This window comes from Entelurus aequoreus, linkage group LG04 (assembly GCF_033978785.1).
Source record: "Entelurus aequoreus isolate RoL-2023_Sb linkage group LG04, RoL_Eaeq_v1.1, whole genome shotgun sequence".
NCBI lineage: Eukaryota > Metazoa > Chordata > Actinopteri > Syngnathiformes > Syngnathidae > Entelurus > Entelurus aequoreus.
In genome coordinates, this window is record NC_084734.1 from 19,118,875 (window position 1) to 19,139,498 (window position 20,624).

The window sequence follows — 20,624 nt, forward strand, 5'->3', positions numbered from 1 at the left end:
GGTAAAAAAATAGTTTTCCCAAAAAAAGCATTTTATGCCATTTTTAGGTTTTGTAGGGACTCCTGATGACGTTTTAAGACATCTCCTACAACTACAGCACCAGAATTGTACTGCTGAAGCAAGTCGTTTTTTTGGAATTTTTATGACATTTTAGCAAAAAATGTTTGTCTTAAAAAAATGCATTTTCTTACATTTACGGGTTTAGTCGGGACTCCTGATGACGTTTTGAGACATCTCCTACAACTACAGCACCAGAATTGTGCTGCTGAAGCAAGTCCGTTTTTTGGAATTTTTACGACATTTTAGCAAAAAATGTTTGTCTTAAAAAAATGCATTTTCTTACATTTACGGGTTTAGTCGGGACTCCTGATGACGTTTTGAGACATCTCCTACAACTACAGCACCAGAATTGTGCTGCTGAAGCAAGTCCGTTTTTTGGAATTTTTACGACATTTTAGCAAAAAATGTTTGTCTTAAAAAAATGCATTTTCTTACATTTACGGGTTTAGTCGGGACTCCTGATGACGTTTTGAGACATCTCCTACAACTACAGCACCAGAATTGTGTTGCTGAAGCAAGTCGTTTTTTTTTAATTTTTTTTACGACATTTTAGCAAAAAAAAATTTTTTTTTGTAAAATATACATTTTCTTACATTTACGGGTTTAGTCAGGACTCCTGATGACGTTTTGATACATCTCCTACAACTACAGCACCAGAATTGTGCTGCTGAAGCAAGTCCGTTTTTTTGAATTTTTTTTTGCGAAAAAAAGGTTTCCCAAAAAAAGCATTTTCTGCCAATTTCGGGTTTGTCGGGACTCCTGATGACCTTTTTTAGACATCTCCTAAAACTACAGCACCAGAATTGTGCTGCTGAAGCAAGTCCGTTTTTTGGAATTTTTTGTAAGGGTCCCCCCTTACGACATTTTAGCAAAACATTTTTTGTTTGTAATTTAGTGTTAAAAAGGTAATAATGTACTGTACTGTACATATTAATTTGCCACCGCCATCATCACCACCGTGCACCTACATTATGCGAGGGTGCTCTCGGTCCATTTGAACTTTTAATAGGATCCAAAGTGCACGACCTTTGACTGAACATCACACTGTGAAATTGGATTGTGGACTTTTTTTATGTTATTATCAAATCACACAGCATGTGAGAGTTAGCAGGCACACTTCCACTTTTCCCACTGCTCTATATCTAAGGGTGACCAGATCCCAATTCAGCAGGGGCCTCGTGTTATGTTGTGCTTATGCACAAAAACCTGGCGTACGTCCTTTTTTCCATGGTAAAGATGAAAGGTATCGAGACCGAACTTGACGTTGAATTGTGCGCTGTTTCACTCCAGGTTCGTTCTTCACATACTCACATTTGCTTTGCCGACATTTCAACAATGTAAAATAGATCGCGGCGAGGACACACAATGCACTTTTTGGCCAATGCGTTTACCGTAATTTCCGGACTATAAGGCGCATTTAAAATCCTTTTTTATTTCTCAGTGCGCCTTACACAGTTGCGCCTAATGTAATGAACAAGTTTGGTTGAGCTTACCCACCTCGAGGCTATTTTATTTGGTACATGGTGTAATTATAAGTGTGAGCAGTAGATGGCAGTCAAACATAAGAGATACGTGTAGCCTGCACTATGATGGGTTTTAAGTAAACAACAGCAACATTTTAAATGTTCCGTTGAAAATATAGAACATTAGACACGGCGCTCAAAAATCTATCAAAATGTTTTAGCACGACTTTGGTCAGCTATGAAGCCGCACCGCTTGAAGGATTGTCGGCGCATTAAACATACGACTATTATTATGGTGTGTGTATAAGGTAAGACATTATCTGGCGTTTTGTTTCGCAATATTATGCAATTTTTCTTAACTTCTGGTACCTGCTGATCTGTATTTGGGATCTGCATGAGTCCTGAAAAATTGTGTGTCCGCCTTTGTAGTTAATAAGCTTCTTCTTTTTCTCTATCTTCTTGTTATGTGACATTCATCCTCCGCTGTTGCCATTTCTAATATAAAGTAGTGTCAAGTTCTCACTTATATCTGTCAGTAAACTTGCCATGAAAGCGCTAAAACATACCGGTGTAGTGAGTTTACATTATTCACCCAAGGAAGTTTAGTTATTAGAGAGTTCCGGTTGAACGGTTTTTCACGGGACACATTTCCGGTGTGGTTGTTTCCGGATGAGGAGATGCTGCTCCATTATTGATTTGATTTGATTTCGTGTAGACCGCAATATGACTCAAGTAAACAACACCAACATTGTATATGCTCCCTTGAAAATATAGAACATTACACACGGCGCTCAAAAATCTATCAAAATGTTTTAGTAGGACTTTGGTCAGCTATGAAACTGCACCGCTTGATGGATTGTACTGTGCTTCAACATAGGAGTATTATTATGGTGTGTGTATAAGGTAAGACATATTTTCTGGTGTTTTGTTTCGCAATATTATGCAAAAGAAACTTTTCTTACCTTCTGGTACCTGAAAATTTGTGCAGGTCCGCCTTTGTAGTCCGTGCCGACACCGTAGTCGATAAGCTTCTTCTTTTTCTCCACCTTCTTGTTATGGGACATCCATCCTCTGCTGTTGCCATTTCTAATAAAAAGCAGTGTAAAGTTATGACTTATTTCAATCAATCAATCAATCAATGTTTAACTCGCCATGAAAGCCCTAAAACATACCGGTGTAGTGAGTTACCATTATTCACCCAAGGAACTTTAGTTATTAGAGTTCTGGTCGGACGGTTTTTCACGGGACACATTTCTGGTGTTGTTGTTTCTGGATGAGGAGATGCTGCTCCGTTATTGATTGAAGTAAAGTCTGAATGTCATTAAAACAGTTAGCTCCATCTTTTGACACTTCACAACAAAGATGACGGGGAGAAGACGCTGCCGAAGGTGAGCCACGTAAATAAGACCGCCCACAAAACGGCGCACCCGGAAGCGGCTTGAAGATGATGTGTAAAACATCATCTATGCAACATTTTGAGCAAAGAACCACCATTACATGTTATGTAGACCCCAAGGAAGTCTTTTACATTTAGAAAAAAATATATATATTATGACTCCTTTAATGCGCCTTATAATCCGGTGCGCCTTATATATGAAAAAAAGATCAAAAATAGACCATTCATCGGCAGTGCTCCTTATAATCCGGTGTGCCCTATGGTCCGGAAAATACGGTAATGCTTTATATCAATATTTGTGAGGATGTTTACCAATTTATCTAGGCCAGAGGTGTCAAACTCATTTTAGATCGGGGGCCACATTGAGAAAAATCTACTCCCAAGTGGGCCGGACTGGTAAAATCACGGCACGATAACTTAAAAATAAAGACAACTTCAGATTGTTTTCTTGGTTTAAAAATAGAATTTCTCAAAAATAAACAAATCATGTTGTTTTTTTACACTTACATGTTGCAGTTAATAGTGTTCTACCTTTAATTGTCGTTATTTATACTTTCTGAATAAATGACGTGATAATGTTCATCAGTCAACTCATTGGTGTTCATTTTCAATCTAACAAGATAAAAAAAAAAATATCAAAATCAAATTACAGGATGTTATTTATGTAGTTTGCTAATTTTCTTCGACTGTTGCACTAACATCATGTGTTTTATTTTTTTTGTACATACTGTATGTAGCATCATCTACAAAGATACAAAGAATTGCCATTGCCACATCTAGTGGACACATTTAAAACAGCAGTTTTTTTCATAGAAAAATTTCAGCTCATTTGTATACTTAGCAAATTCATCCGGATAGAACCTGTTCACGGGCCTGATCCCTTTCATCTCAGCGATCGTATTTGTCACGTTTCATGTGTCAGGTAAAGCGCAATGAATGACTCCGCTTCCTAGTGTAAGAGTGAGCTTTTATAAGTGTGCCATGACAGCAGACTCTCTAATCGGTGATTAAAACAGCTGAAAAAAAATCAAGTCTTCCAGAGATGGGCACAGTCTACACTACCTGCTGTCTGAGGCGAGTGCACAGCATCCTGCGTGACCAACAACACCCTGCTCCTCACCTGCGGCCCTCAGGTAGAAGGAACAGGTCTATACGTGCCAGGACAACTTGCCAACAGCTCGTCTGTATCCTCAGGCAGTGACCCTCTCTCACATCCCACCCATGAACTGCAACGTCTAATTATCACTTCTATTGATCTGCCCTTTATACTGTACACTGCATCCGGAAAGTATTCACAGCGCTTCATTTTTTGCCACATTTTGCTATGTTACCGCCTTATTCTAAAATGGTATCAATTCATTTTCGTCCTCAAAACTCTGCGTTTCTGGGTGTTGTTGATAAATGCAACAACACCCAGAAACGCCGCTGGCTTCGCTCGGCCCGAGCTCATCTAAGATGGACTGATTGGTTGGAATCTGCGCTTTTGCATGATATACTAGTTACTACGGTAATCTTCTCAGAAAGCACGTAGTTTCAAAGTTGTATTTGTGTTGGTACTGCATCAAAAAGCGACATCAGTGTGTAAAGGATATCACCACATGGACTCAGGAACACTTCAGAAAACCACTGTCAGTAACTACAGTTGGTCGCTACATCTGTAAGTGCAAGTTAAAACTCTACAATGCAAAGCGAATGCCATTTATCAACAACACCCACAAACGCCGCCGGCTTCGCTCGGCCCGAGCTCATCTAAGATGTACTGATGCAAACTGGAAAAGTGTTCTGTGGTCTGACAAGTCCACATTTCAAATTGTTTTTGGAAACTGTGGACGTCGTGTCCTCCGGTCCAAAGAGGAAAAGAACCATCCGGATTGTTCTAGGCGCAAAGTTGAAAACCCAGCGTCTGTAATTGTATGGAAAACTTGTTTTGTTTTGTTTTTAATGTATGTTTTTATTGTTTTGTTTTTTAATGTATTATATTCTGTTTTTATATGTTTAAATGGATCTTAAGGTCTGCAATAAAGATTGATGATATGGGGGTGTATTAGTGGGTAACTTACACGTTTGTGAAGGCACCATTAATGCTGAAAGGTACATACAGGTTTTGGAGCAACAAAAGTTGCCATCCAAGCGACGTCTTTTTCATGGCCGCCCCTGCTTATTTCAGTAAGATATCGCCGAGCCACATTCTGCACGTGTTACAACAGCGTGGCTTCGTAGTAAAAGAGTGCGGGTACTAGACTGGCCTGCCTGTAGTACGAACTGTGCTCTGTAAATAAACTCGCCTTGCCGACCGTTTTCTGTCGTGGACAACGACAATTTCAATAAACTACAAGTTAAAAAAAAGGCATGAACATTTCCCTCTTTTGGGTATTGAAAAAATGTATGGAACGGCGCCGCTCAAGTACCGATCCATACCAGACTGTGAATTTTGTGCATCGTTCGTGGCACCCTTTGTGTTTACGCGTTTCATGGGTCAGGATTGCACCACCTAACGCATTTTTGATACATGGTTACTATGCAGTGTGTGTGTTATTCACTATGACAATGACAATAAATGCATTGAACTGAATAAAAATCATGTTAGAGTAAATGAATACTTCTCTGATTTGAGGGCGAAGGCTTGTTCATGTGTCCTGTGATGAACTGGCGGCCAGTCTAGGGTGTAGGCCGGGGGTCAGCAACCCGCGTCTCTTTAGCACCGCCCTCGTGGCTCCCTGGACCTCTTTCAGAGATGTGTGAAAATGGAAAAAGATGAAGAACATTTTTATTGGAATATATTTTCTGTAGGAGAACAAACATGACACAAACCTTCCTAATTGTTAGAAGTCCCACTGTTTATGTTAAACATGCTTCACTGATGAGAGTATTTAGCAAGCACTGTTTTGTCCTACTAATTTCAGCGATCCTTGAACTCATTGTTGTTTGTTTACATGTACAACTTTCTCCGACGCTGCCACAGAAAGACGTGTTTTATGCCACTTCTTCTTTGTCTCATTTTGTCCACCAAACGTTCTACGCTGTGCGCGAATGCACAAAAGGTGAGCTTTGTTGATGTTATTGACTTGTTGGAGTGCTAATCAGGCATATTTGGTCAGAGCATGACTGCAAGCTAATCAATGCTAACATGCTATTTAAGCTAGCTGTATGTACATATTGCATCATTATGACTCGTTTGTAGGAATATTTGAGCTCATTTAATTTCCTTTACTTATGTCCTCTGTGCATTTCATTTATATTTGCATGTCTCATGACACATTATCTGTACGTAATATTGGCTGCATTTCTGACAGTTGTTTGTGCGCCATGTTGTTCCAGACCACAGCAAACGTTACCCAGCTTGTAAAGATTGTAATAAATCCATTAGAAGACAGCCTGCCTTTTCCTTTAACTTGGACACACACATTTATACCTTTGACCCTTATGAGCCAGTCATTTCCAGAAGTTATCTCATCATGTGAGAAGCCTCCATTTAAATAACATATTATTATTTGATCTTAATAGATTAAAAATGAACACCAATGAGTTGACTGATGAACATTATCACATCATTTAATCAGAAAGTATACATATCGACAAATAAAGGTAGAATACTATTAACCGCAACATGTAAGTGTAAAAAAAAAAAAAACAACATTATGATTTGTACATTTTCAGAATGTGCTTGCTCTATTTTTAACAAAGAAAAAAACAAACAATCTGAAGTTGTCTTTATTTTTAAGTTATCGTGCCTTGATTTTACCAGTCCGGCCCACTTGGGAGTAGATTTTTGTCCATGTGGCCCCCGATCTAAAATGAGTTTGACACCTCTACATTAGAACTTACGAATAATGGATTGGTAGGTTCATCGTAGCCAGCCTTGTGTATTATTCTAATGACCCTTTTTTCAAGTTGAATTATTGAGCCTGTGTTTGTTCTATAAACATTTCCCCAAAGTTCAACACAGTATGTTAGATATGGAAAAATAAAAGAATAATATAACTACAGCTGCAGCTATCGAATATTTTAGTAATCGAGTATTCTATCGAATATCCCGATCGATTAATCGAATAAATCATAATTTTGTTTAATTATACACGTTAAGATGTGCCCTCAATTATTGTGGTTGGCCTAATCGTCTTATTTCCTAAACGCCTGTTTTCATTATTGAAGGCTGACACGCACAGCTAAAAATGTGTATGTGCTAATAAAAACAGGTGCGCTCACAGCCCTATATGCTGTGTGGTGTGACCGCATAAACAAAGTTCTTGTCTCTCGTGCGTTTTTGATGATTATCATACGGTGCCGTTTAAACGTTTTCTAAACTCGAGCGTACTTAAAAGAGCGGTGTCGTGCAGTGCAAGGGGGGGATGATCTGTGACGTAAACACGCTGTGCAACACCTAAACAGTCTGTGCGAAACGTGAGCTTTGACTACTGTTTAGTGAACCAGGCAAAATGCCGTAAAAAAAAATATGTACGACACCTCGAGGCAGCAACAATTCCTCGAATGTATTTTGTAATCGAATTACTCAAGGAATCATGTGCAGATATTTCTTATTCAGCATGTGTCTTACTTTATATAAAGAATAGCAATGGATTTGGATGTTTTTAGAATAGAATAGAATAGAATAGAAAGTACTTTATTGATCCCTCGGGGAAATTCAGCACCACAGTTCGCTCACAATAAAAATAAACACTAAGGTATTTTTTACATGTGAATAATATAAATACAGTCTATTATACAGCATTATTCACTTGTGAATAATATAAATACAGTCTATTATACACAGTGTTGGGTTAGTTACTGAAAACCAGTAACTAGTTACAGTTACTAGTTACTTTATTTCAAAAGCAACTCAGTTACTAACTCAGTTACTTACACCAAAAAGTAATGCGTTATTGTGAAAAGTAACTATTTAGTTACTTGTTTTTTTCTTCTTCTTTTTTTAAAGCTACCATTAATGCCCTTTAAGCCTTCATTTAAGTACTGTTATTGCACTGGAGAATAATACAATCTGTTGAGCAGCGCTAGGAATTTTCAAAATGGGGTCCCAGGGACCCCATCAAGTCATAAAAATGGGGTCCTACAGTAAATTTTTGGGGTCCCACTTTTTGGTAAGCGTTTTGACAACAAAAAAGATAAACGTATGCATTATCCTGTTATATCTCACATTATATATTGTGTTTTGGAAAAAGGTTGTCATAAACGTTACTTAATTCATAAAAAAAAATAATAAAGAAAGAAAACAAATTTGTATACATATGTAAATGTATTCAGTTATAAACATTCATTCACTTTCTTCTTTCCTTCATGGATCTAAACTTTACCGCTGCTGGTAGTTGTTTCTATGTTTTTATTGAATAAGTTGTAGGTGTATTTATTTCAGTATAAAAGTGTAAAAAGTGTTTTGCTTGGGTCATGAAATGATGATAATGGTGCGCCAGGGCATACAAACATTTTATATTTAACGCTTAAATCTCTGGAGTCTACATCAACTTCAGATCTATCCCTCATTTCAAAATGTTTTAGTTATGTTGTTTTTTTGTCTGTTTGTTTTCCGCCCTTTTTTGTCAAACAAAACTATGTTTTTAATGGCAAACACACAAAATATGCAATATCTTCCACCAAAAATATTTTTCAAAGTGGAATATTTGATGTGAAGTAATGGGAACCTTGGATAGGTCAATAATTCATAATAACATTGATTTTGATTCAATATTATGTTTTGAGCAATGACAGTTTGAAATAAATTGATTAATGTGGACCCCGATTTAAACAAGTTGAAAAACTTATTCGGGTGTTACCATTTAGTGGTCAATTGTACGGAATATGTACTGTACTGTGCAATCTATTAATAAAAGTCTCAATCAATCAATCCACTCCCTCGCTCTCTCTGTCCCTCCCTCACGAATGCTGCTGCGTGTGCACAATTAGTTTTGTTTTTAACCCCATCTTAACCCTGAACGTACATTGAAAATATACGCAACCCTGCCGGACATTTGAGGCATTTAAGAAACTCCGCCCGGACAGCCCCGCAAAAGAAGACACATGGTCAGTCTAGAATATCTCCATGTTAAGAAACTCGGCTTCAGCTCCACCATGATGTCTTGTAAGTAAACACAGACACGCCCCCCCCCTCCCCCACCCCTCTCCACACCCACACACAGACACACACACACACACACACTCACACACACACAGCGCCTCTTCTCTTGTCCCCGTTGTGACACAGGAAGAATTAAGTTAAGTTAAAGTTAAAGTACCAATGATTGTCACACACACACACTAGGCGTGGTGAAATTTGTCCTCTGCATTTGACCCATCCCCTTGGGGAGCAGTGGGCAGCAGCGGCGCCGCGCCCGGGAATCATTCAGAAGGACGACACTGCAACTCTCCAATAAAACACACTCAGATCTTCTGTTTTTAGCCGATACTACATAAGAAATGACATCAAATAACGCAGCAACGCATCATGTAGTAACGGTAACTGAGTTACTAAATATAAAAAATAACGCGTTAGACTACTAGTTACTTTGTAACGCGTTAGTCCCAACACTGATTATACAGCATTATTCACATGTCAATAACATAAATACAGTCTATTATACAGCATAATTCACATTTGAATAATATAAAAACATTTAAGCACAGTTAAGTATTGTTTTCCCTTTAACATCACAAATGAGTTTGACATTTGAAGTTAATTGCTGACATGAATGGACTTTTCCAGCATATTATGTGTGTATGACTTTCACCTGTGTAATAGAATGACTTCATGCAACTTTTCTCGGAGGACAATTGAACACTCACCTACCGAAAATGCAAACTTCGTCGCTGCTCGGTGACCTTTGTCTAGCGGCAGAATGTCTCTCTCGTCGTGTTGATCTAAATGAGAAGGAATGAATGACATTGGAACAAATAACAGCGCTGACATGATAGGAGGCGTGTTAGTTAGCAACCTGTTGTATTCTGATGACGTGCTAGCGTCACTTCCGCTGGGACGAGACCGGAGCGGTTAAAAAACGTGACTTTCATTTATAATAATTGAATGGTGTGTGTTCAAATAACCCTCCTCGGCCTTATAATTGTTACAAGTCGCGCTGTTGACATCTTTTCTTGGGAAATGGAGTCGACTCCAGGGGGTCTTTCCGCGGGCTCTGCCATTTTGAAATATGACGTCACGACGCGACGTCATCACCACCCGGAAGTGTGGATCTTCTTCTTCTTCTTTTGTTTTTATAGCAGGTTGGCAAGCAACCTTCTGGTGTGCATTACCGCCACCTACTGACATGGAGTGTGGACCACTTCTAGAGATCACCTTAGCACAGACCTGGGCAAATGAACGTCCGGGGGCCACATGCGGCCCCTTAAGCTTTTCAATCTGAATAATATGAATAACATCATTAAAAGTTAAGTTAAAGTGCCAATGATTGTCACACACACACACACTAGGTGTGGCGAAATTATTCTCTGCATTTGAACCATCACCCTTGATCACCCCCAGGGAGGTGAGGGGAGCAGTGAGCAGCAACGGTGGCCGCGCCCGGGAATCATTTTGGTGATTCAACCCCCAATTCCAACCCTTGATGCTGAGTGCCAAGCAGGGAGGTAATGGCTCCCATTTTTATATAATAAAATACATGAATAAATCTTATTCATACACTCTTATTCATACACTCTTAGTCATCCACTCTTATTCATGCACTCTTATTCATGCACTCTTATTCATACACTCTTATTCATACACTCTTAGTCATCCACTCTTATTCATCCACTCTTATTCATACACTCTTATTCGTACATTCTTATTTATACACTCTTAGTCATCCACTCTTATTCATACACTCTTAGTCATACACTCTTATTCATACACTCTTATTCATACACTCTTATTCGTACATTCTTATTCATACACTCTTAGTCATACACTCTTATTCGTACATTCTTATTCATCCACTCTTATTCATCCACTCTTATTCATACACTCTTAGTCATGCACTCTTATTCATGCACTCTTATTCATGCACTCTTATTCATACACTCTTATTCATACACTCTTAGTCATACACTCTTATTCATACACTCTTAGTCATCCACTCTTATTCATATACTCTTATTCATACACTCTTATTCATACACTCTTAGTCATCCACTCTTATTCATATACTCTTATTCATCCACTCTTATTCATCCACTCTTATTCATACACTCTTATTCATACACTCTTATTCATACACTCTTAGTCATCCACTCTTATTCATATACTCTTATTCATACACTCTTATTCATACACTCTTATTCATACACTCTTAGTCATCCACTCTTATTCATCCACTCTTATTCATACACTCTTATTCATACACTCTTATTCATGCATTCTTATTCATATAATCTTATTCATACACTCTTATTCGTACATTCTTATTTATACACTCTTATTCATCCACTCTTAGTCATCCACTCTTAGTCATCCACTCTTATTCATATACTCTTATTCATACACTCTTATTCATACACTCTTATTCATACACTCTTAGTCATCCACTCTTATTCATATAATCTTATTCATACACTCTTATTTGTACATTCTTATTCATACACTCTTATTCATACACTCCTAGTCATCCACTCTTATTCATATACTCTTATTCATACACTCTTATTCATACACTCTTATTCATACACTCTTAGTCATCCACTCTTATTCATATACTCTTATTCATACACTCTTATCCATACACTCTTAGTCATCCACTCTTATTCATACACTCTTATTCATACACTCTTATTCATACACTCTTAGTCATCCACTCTTATTCATATACTCTTATTCATACACTCTTATTCATACACTCTTATTCATACACTCTTAGTCATCCACTCTTATTCATATACTCTTATTCTTTTTTTTAAATGTTTATTTATATAGCCCTAAATCACAAGTGTCTCAAAGGGCTGTACAAGCCACAACGACATCTTCGGTACAGAGCCCACATACGGGCAAGGAAAAACTCACCCCAGTGGGACGTCGGTGAATGACTATGAGAAACCTTGGAGAGGACCGCATATGTGGGTAACCCCCCCCCTCTAGGGGAGACCGAAAGCAACGGATGTCGAGTGGGTCTGACATAACATTGTGAAAGTCCAGTCCACAGTGGATCCAACACATCAGCGGGAGTCCAGTCCACAGCGGGGCCAACAGGAAACCATCCCGAGCGGAGACGGGTCAGCAGCGCAGAGATGTCCCCAACCGATGCACAGGCTAGTGGTCCACCCGGGGTCCCGGCTCTGGACAGCCAGCACTTCATCCATGGCCACCGGACCTATGCAACTCCCCCTCGCAAGGGACAGGGGAGAAGAGGAGAGAAGAAAAGAAACGGCAGATCAACTGGTCTAAAAAAGGGGGGGTCTATTTAAAGGCTAGATTATACAAATGAGTTTTAAGATGGGACTTAAATGCTTCTACTGAGGTAGCATCTCTAACTGTTACCGGGAGGGCATTCCAGAGTATTGGAGCCCGAATAGAAAACGCTCTATAGCCCGCAGACTTTTTTTTGGCTCTGGGAATCACTAATAAGCCGGAGTTCTTTGAACGCAGATTTCTTGTCGGGACATATGGTACAATACAATCGGCGAGATAGGCTGGAGCTAAACCGTGTAATATTTTATACGTAAGTAGTAAAACCTTAAAGTCGCATCTTAAGTGCACAGGAAGCCAGTGCAAGTGAGCCAGTATAGGCGTAATATGATCAAACTTTCTTGTTTTTGTCAAAAGCCTTGCAGCCGCATTTTGTACCAACTGTAATCTTTTAATGCTAGACATAGGGAGGCCCGAAAATAATACGTTACAGTAATCGAGACGAGACGTAACGAACGCATGAATAATGATCTCAGCGTCGCTAGTGGACAAGATGGAACGAATTTTAGCGATATTACGGAGATGAAAGAAGGCCGTTTTAGTAACACTCTTAATGTGTGACTCAAACGAGAGAGTTGGGTCGAAGATAATACCCAGATTCTTTACCGAGTCTCCTTGTTTAATTGTTTGGTTGTCAAATGTTAAGGTGGTATTATTAAATAGATGTTGGTGTCTAGCAGGACAGATAATCAGCATTTCCGTTTTCTTAGCGTTGAGTTGCAAAAAGTTAGCGGACATCCATTGTTTAATTTCATTAAGACACATTCATACACTCTTAGTCATCCACTCTTATTCATATACTCTTATTCATACACTCTTATTCATACACTCTTATTCATACACTCTTATTCATACACTCTTAGTCATCCACTCTTATTCATACACTCTTAGTCATCCACTCTTATTCATCCACTCTTATTCATACACTCTTATTCATACACTCTTAGTCATCCACTCTTATTCATACACTCTTATTCATACACTCTTAGTCATCCACTCTTATTCATACACTCTTATTCATACACTCTTATTCGTATACTCTTATTCATACACTGTTATTCATATACTCTTATTCATATACTCTTATTCATACACTCTTAGTCATCCACTCTTATTCATATACTCGTATTCATGCATTCTTATTCATACACTGTTATTCATATAATCTTATTCATATACTCTTATTCATACACTCTTAGTCATCCACTCTTATTCATATACTCTTATTCATACACTGTTATTCATACACTCTTATTCATACACTCTTATTCATACACTCTTATTCATACACTCTTATTCATACATTCTTATTCATACACTCTTATTCATACACTCTTATTCATATACTCTTATTCATATACTGTTATTCATACACTCTTATTCATATACTCTTATTCATACATTCTTATTCATACACTCTTATTCATACACTCTTATTCATACACTCTTATTCATATACTCTTATTCATCCACTCTTATTCATCCACTCTTATTCATCCACTCTTATTCATATACTCTTATTCATACACTCTTAGTCATCCACTCTTATTCATACACTCTTATTCATACACCCGTAAAATAGCTAAACCTAAAGCCAATGGCCACATAACAGCCCAATCCAGATCCCTCAAAAAATACTCCAATGACAATTTCAATTTAAAATTAGATGAGTGGGACTGGTCCCCTGTGCTCGCGAGCAACCTGGTCGATGTCGCTTGGGATCGCTTCAAAACGGCGTTCCTAAAGATACTAAATGACATGGCTCCCGTGAAAACAGTCAGGATCAAAGCCCGCTCGGAACCATGGATGAATCCGGACCTATTAGCTGCCATAAAAGACAGAGACAGGAAATACTCTGAATACCAAAAATGTAAAACAGAAGTAGATAAACAACCCAATAATATCAACCTCAAATTACTCCTTTCAACTCTCAAAAAGCAATGCAATAAATTAAGAAATAAGTCAACCAACCTGACTAAATCCTTAAAAAAAAATTACATTAACGACAAAATAGAGGAAAACACGAATAAGCCACGTGAGCTCTGGAAAATTCTCAACAACCAGCTTCCTGGTTGCAGCCAGAAACTTAAAACAAGACTCACCAACATCAGCATCAAGGAGGGTGACTCCCTCATTACAGACAAAATGGAGGTAGCTAGCAGACTTAACGCCTTTTTCACCAGCATAGCTGCAACTCTTGTCAACAAGCTGTCCCACCACTCTGGTCGCTTTGGTGTAGAACACATTAAAGCCTTCTACAGAAAGCTAGGAGTATCCAACAATGATTTCAAATTAGAAATGGTCACAGCTGATGAGGTGTTTAAAAAATTGAGCGCGCTCCACCCTAACAAGGCCACCGGCCTTGATAATATTCCCTCCAGATTCCTCAGGGACTCTGCCTCCATCATTGCCCCGATCATCACGCACATAATAAACCTATCAATTACACAAGGCCAAGTACCAAAAGATTTTAAGATAGCAAGAGTAACTCCCCTCTTTAAAAAAGGAAGCATATTGGAACCTGGCAACTACCGACCTGTTTCTATTCTCAGCTCCATTTCGAAAGTAATGGAGAAAATAGTTTATGAACAGGTCGATAGTTACCTTGCCACTAATAAACTCATGTACAAATTCCAATCCGGCTTCAGAACTAACCACTCCACTGACACATGCCTTCTCTATCTGACCGACCACATCAAACATGAGGTGGACGCGGGCAAATACTGCGGCATGGTCATGCTGGACCTTCAGAAGGCCTTTGACACCGTTAACCACGCTATACTGTTGGATAAGCTCAGAGCAATCGGATTTAACAAAACCTCTTGGAGCTGGATGCAGTCTTACTTGGAGGGGAGGGAGCAGGTGGTAGAGGTGAACGGCACCGTGTCCCCCCCCCTCTCGGTGAGCTGTGGAGTCCCCCAAGGCAGTATATTGGGACCTTTACTGTTCCTAATATACATAAACGACATGTCATCGGCATGTGACTGTGAATTGTTTTTGTTTGCGGATGACTCTGCCCTGCTGGTATCCGGCAAGGACAAGTCACAGGTGGAGAAAATCCTCAGTGCTGAGCTCTGTAGAACTTGCACCTGGCTCGCTGACAACAAGCTATCCATCCACTTGGGTAAAACAGAATCCATCCTGTTTGGGTCCCACATCAAACTTAAGAGAGTCAATGACTTCACCATAAAAGTAGGTGACATTGTTATCACCAGGAAAGATGAGGTCACCTACCTAGGTTCCATTCTAGAGGCTAACCTTTCCTGTGACAAAATGGCAACCAAGGTAATCAAAAAGGTTAACCAACGAACGAGATTTCTCTACAGAATTTCCTCTCTGGTCAACAAAAGCACCTTGAGGATACTGGCGGGAACTCTCGTTCAACCCTTTTTTGATTACGCATGCACCTCCTGGTACCCTAGCACCTCCAAAACCATCAAATCTAAACTCCAAACATCTCAGAACAAGCTAGTCAGGTTACTTCTAGACCTCCACCCCAGATCCCACCTCACTCCTACCCACTTCTCTAAAGTGGGCTGGCTCAAGGTGGAGGACAGAGTTAAACAACTTGCACTGAGCCTAGTCTATAAAATCCGCTACACCTCCCTGATACCGAAGTACATGTCAAACTACTTCCTTAACGTAAATGACCGCCATAACCACAACACCAGGGGGTGCTCCACTAACCACGTTAAACCCAGATTCCGAACTAACAAAGGTCTTAACTCATTCTCTTTCTATGCCACATCAATGTGGAATGCGCTCCCAACAGGTATAAAAGAAAGGGCATCTCTATCCTCCTTCAAAACCGCTATAAAAGTTCACCTCCAGGCAGCTACAACCCTAAACTAACACCCTCCCCGGATTGCTAATAATCAAATGTAAACAATCAAATGCAGATTATTTTTCTTATGCCTTCTGATCTCTCTATCTCTCTCTCTCTCTATGTCCACTACTTGATGTCCATATCCCCACCCCCCACCCCCCCTCCACACTCCTGATTGTAAATAATGTAAATAATTCAATGTGATTATCTTGTGTGATGACTGTATTATGATGATAGTATATATGATAGTATATATCTGTATCATGAATCAATTTAAGTGGACCCCGACTTAAACAAGTTGAAAAACTTATTCGGGTGTTACCATTTAGTGGTCAATTGTACGGAATATGTACTTCACTGTGCAACCTACTAATAAAAGTCTCAATCAATCAATCAAAATACACTCTTAGTCATCCACTCTTATTCATATACTCTTATTCATCCACTCTTATTCATCCACTCTTATTCGTATACTCTTATTCATACACTGTTATTCATATACTCTTATTCATATACTCTTATTCATACACTCTTAGTCATCCACTCTTATTCATACACTCTTATTCATATACTCGTATTCATGCATTCTTATTCATACACTGTTATTCATATAATCTTATTCATATACTCTTATTCATCCACTCTTAGTCATCCACTCTTATTCATACACTCTTATTCATATACTCTTATTCATACACTGTTATTCATATACTCTTATTCATACATTCTTATTCATACACTGTTATTCATACACTCTTATTCATACACTCTTAGTCATACACTCTTATTCATACACTCTTATTCATACATTCTTATTCATACATTCTTATTCATACACTCTTATTCATACACTTTTATTCATATACTCTTATTCATATACTGTTATTCATACACTCTTATTCATATACTCTTATTCATACATTCTTATTCATACACTCTTATTCATCCACTCTTATTCATACACTCTTATTCATATACTCTTATTCATACATTCTTATTCATACACTCTTATTCATCCACTCTTATTCATACACTCTTATTCATATACTCTTATTCATATACTCTTATTCATACATTCTTATTCATACACTCTTATTCATCCACTCTTATTCATACACTGTTATTCATACATTCTTATTCATACACTCTTATTCATCCACTCTTATTCATACACTGTTATTCATATACTCTTATTCATACATTCTTATTCATACACTCTTATTCATACACTCTTAGTCATCCACTCTTTCCATCCACTGCGGAGGTCGAGGAAGGCAGTCAGAGTCCAGGGGGAAGATCGGCAGGTGAGGCGCACGGCTCACTGCGGAGACACGGATGTACTGTGGGAACAGGAGATGACAAGGACAAATAAGGACTAGGCACGAGGGAGACAAAGCGAGCAAAAGAGAGAGACACAGATGAGGAGCCAGAGACGTGAAGCTTACTGAATCAGGGCTTTGTTCCGGCGTGGAGTAGTCAGTGGAGTGAGCCTTTATGCTGCTGCTTCTCGTCAAGACCAGGTGCGTTGATTGATGATTGCCGCCGGCTGTGGAGGCGCGTGGCCGCGGTCTGCGGGGCGCGTGCGGGGGCGTGTCCTGCGGTGCTTGCAGCGTAGCTTCGAGGAGCTCCTGCCGAGGAGGGAGAAGCAGACTGCGCGAGAGCCGTAACAGTGCCCCCCCTCTTATGCGAGGCTCTCGACGAGCGCCGGAGAGCTCCAGGGTTGACCTGATAGAAGTCCTCCAGAAGGGTGGGGTCAGCAAGGTAGGAGGCCGGCACCCAGGATCTATCCTCTGGACCATAACCCTCCCAATGTACCAAAAATACCAGGCCCCTACCTTGCCGACGGACCCCAAGGATCTCCTTGACGGTCCAAACTGGGTCACCGTTTTCCAGAGGGGTAGGGTCAGGGGAAGAGAGTGGAGAACTGGAGACAGGCTTACTCTGGGATACATGGACCACCAGATGTCGCTTCAGCAAGGGGGGTAGAGACAGACTAACAGATACTGTTGGATAAGCTCAGAGCAATCGGATTTAACAAAACCTCATGGAGCTGGATGCAATCCTACTTGGAGGGGAGGAAACAGGTGGTAGAGGTGAACGGCACCGTGTCCCCCCCCCTCTCAGTGAGCTGTGGAGTCCCCCAAGGCAGTATATTAGGGCCCTTACTGTTCCTGGTATACATAAACGACTTGTCATCGGCATGCGACTGTGAATTGTTTTTGTTTGCGGATGACTCGGCCCTGCTGGTATCCGGCAAGGACAAGTCACAGGTGGAGAAAATCCTCAGTGCTGAACTCTGTAGAACTTGCACCTGGCTCGCTGACAACAAGCTATCCATACACTTGGGTAAAACGGAATCCATCCTGTTTGGGTCCCACATCAACCTTAAGAAAGTCAATGACTTCACTATAAAAGTGGGTGACGTTGTTCTCACCAGGAAAGATGAGGTCACCTACCTAGGTTCCATTCTAGAGGCTAATCTTTCCTGTGATAAAATGGCAACCAAGGTAATCAAAAAGGTCAACCAACGAACGAGATTTCTCCATAGAATCTCCTCTCTGGTCAACAAAAGCACCTTGAGGATTCTGGTGGGAACTCTCGTTCAACCCTTTTTTGATTACGCATGCACCTCCTGGTACCCTAGCACCTCTAAAACCCTCAAATCTAAACTCCAAACATCCCAGAACAAGCTAGTCAGATTACTTCTAGACCTCCACCCCAGATCCCACCTCACTCCTACCCACTTCTCCAAAGTGGGCTGGCTCAAGGTGGAGGACAGAGTAAAACAACTTGCACTGAGCCTAGTCTATAAAATCCGCTACACCTCCCTGAAACCGAAGTACATGTCAAACTACTTCCATAACGTAAATGACCGCCATAACCACAACACCAGGGGGAGCTCCACTAACCACGTTAAACCCAGATTCCGATCTAACAAAGGTCTTAACTCATTCTCTTTCTATGCCACATCAATGTGGAATGCACTCCCAACAGGTGTAAAAGAAAGCATAAGAAAAAGTATCTACATTTGATTGTTAACATTTGATTTATATATGTTTATTTTTTTAAATATTTTTATGAATTTATTAATCAATCAACAAAACAATACACAACAATGCAATCCAATTCCAAAAGCAAACCCGCCCCAGCAACACTAAGAACAACAGTAAACAGAGCAATTGAGGACACACAAACATGACACGGAACAATCCAAATGTAGTGAAACAAAAATGAACATTATCGACAACAGCATCAATACTGGTAACAATTTCAAAACAGCAGTGATTAAAAATCCCTCATTGACATTATCATTAGACATTTATATATATAAAAAAAAGAACAATAGTGTCACAGTGGCATACACTTGCATCGCATCTCATAAGCTTGACAACACACTGTGTCCAATATTTTCACAAAGATAAAATAAGTCATTTTTTGGTTCATTTAATAGTTGAAACAAATTATTCTTGAGACAAGATTTCGGGCCCCAATGACATATTTATTTGAGAAGCTGTCTCAGAAAATTATGATATAAAACAATAACTCCCCAGCTGGAGCCTTCCTAGTCACTGTTGGACCATGACTTGGATTTGAACCTAGTACCCTTTGATTGGGAGCTAGCTGCTATAACCACTCGGCTATCCTTTATCTGCCAATTCACAGTTTTCAGGCCCCAATGACATAACCTGTCGTAGTAAACTAGGATATAAAACAGCAACTCTTCCAGTTGGAGCTTTCCTAGTCACTGCACGACATGACGTGGATTTGAAACCAATCCCCTTTGAGTGACAGCTAGCTGCCTTAACCACTCTACTATCATTGGTCTGCTGGAGCCAAGACTTCGGGCCCCAATGACATATTTAATTGAGAAACTGTCTCAGTAAACTATGATACAAAAAAGTAACTCCTCCAGCCGGAGTTTACCCAGTCACTGCTCGGCCATGACTGGGATTTGAACCCGGTCCTCTTTGATTGGAAGCTAGCTGCTTTAACCACTCAGCTACCCTTGGTTGGCTGAAGGTCAGATTTTGGTGCCCCAATGACATATTTAAATGAGAACCTGTCTCAGTTAACTACAAATGGACGTGTAAAAAAACACTGACTCTTTTGGCTGGAGTCTTGTAACCTGACCGGGATTTGTACCCAGTACCCCTTGGTGCACAGTTACCAGTGTTAACCACTCAGCTACATATATATACTGTACATACTGTATATGTATATATACATATACAAAAATTAACATTTATACCGTATATCTAAGGGCTGTCAAGTGATTAATTTGTTTTAATCAGATTAATCACACTCTAGATCTGTGATTAATCACAGATTATTTTTCTAGCATTTTTTAAATTTTATATATATATATATATATATATATATATATATATATATATATATATATATATATATATATATATATATATATATATATATATATATATATATATATATATATATTAGGGGTGTAGGAAAATGTGA

At 39.3% G+C, this 20,624-nt stretch overlaps 1 long non-coding RNA gene across 5 annotated transcripts; it reads right to left on the minus strand.

The window, feature by feature from the left end:
- Positions 1-924: 924 nt before the first annotated feature.
- LOC133648365 (uncharacterized) lies at positions 925-10,265 on the minus strand. Of its 5 annotated transcripts, none has more exons than XR_009825857.1 (4): positions 9,861-10,265; positions 9,712-9,786; positions 5,520-5,644; positions 925-2,609 (listed from the first exon to the last, which is right to left on the minus strand). It is a non-coding gene; the product is annotated as an uncharacterized LOC133648365 (long non-coding RNA). The 5 variants fall into 5 exon arrangements; XR_009825859.1 differs by having other exon boundaries at positions 2,712-5,644; XR_009825860.1 differs by having other exon boundaries at positions 2,696-5,644.
- Between the last annotated feature and the right edge of the window lie 10,359 nt (positions 10,266-20,624).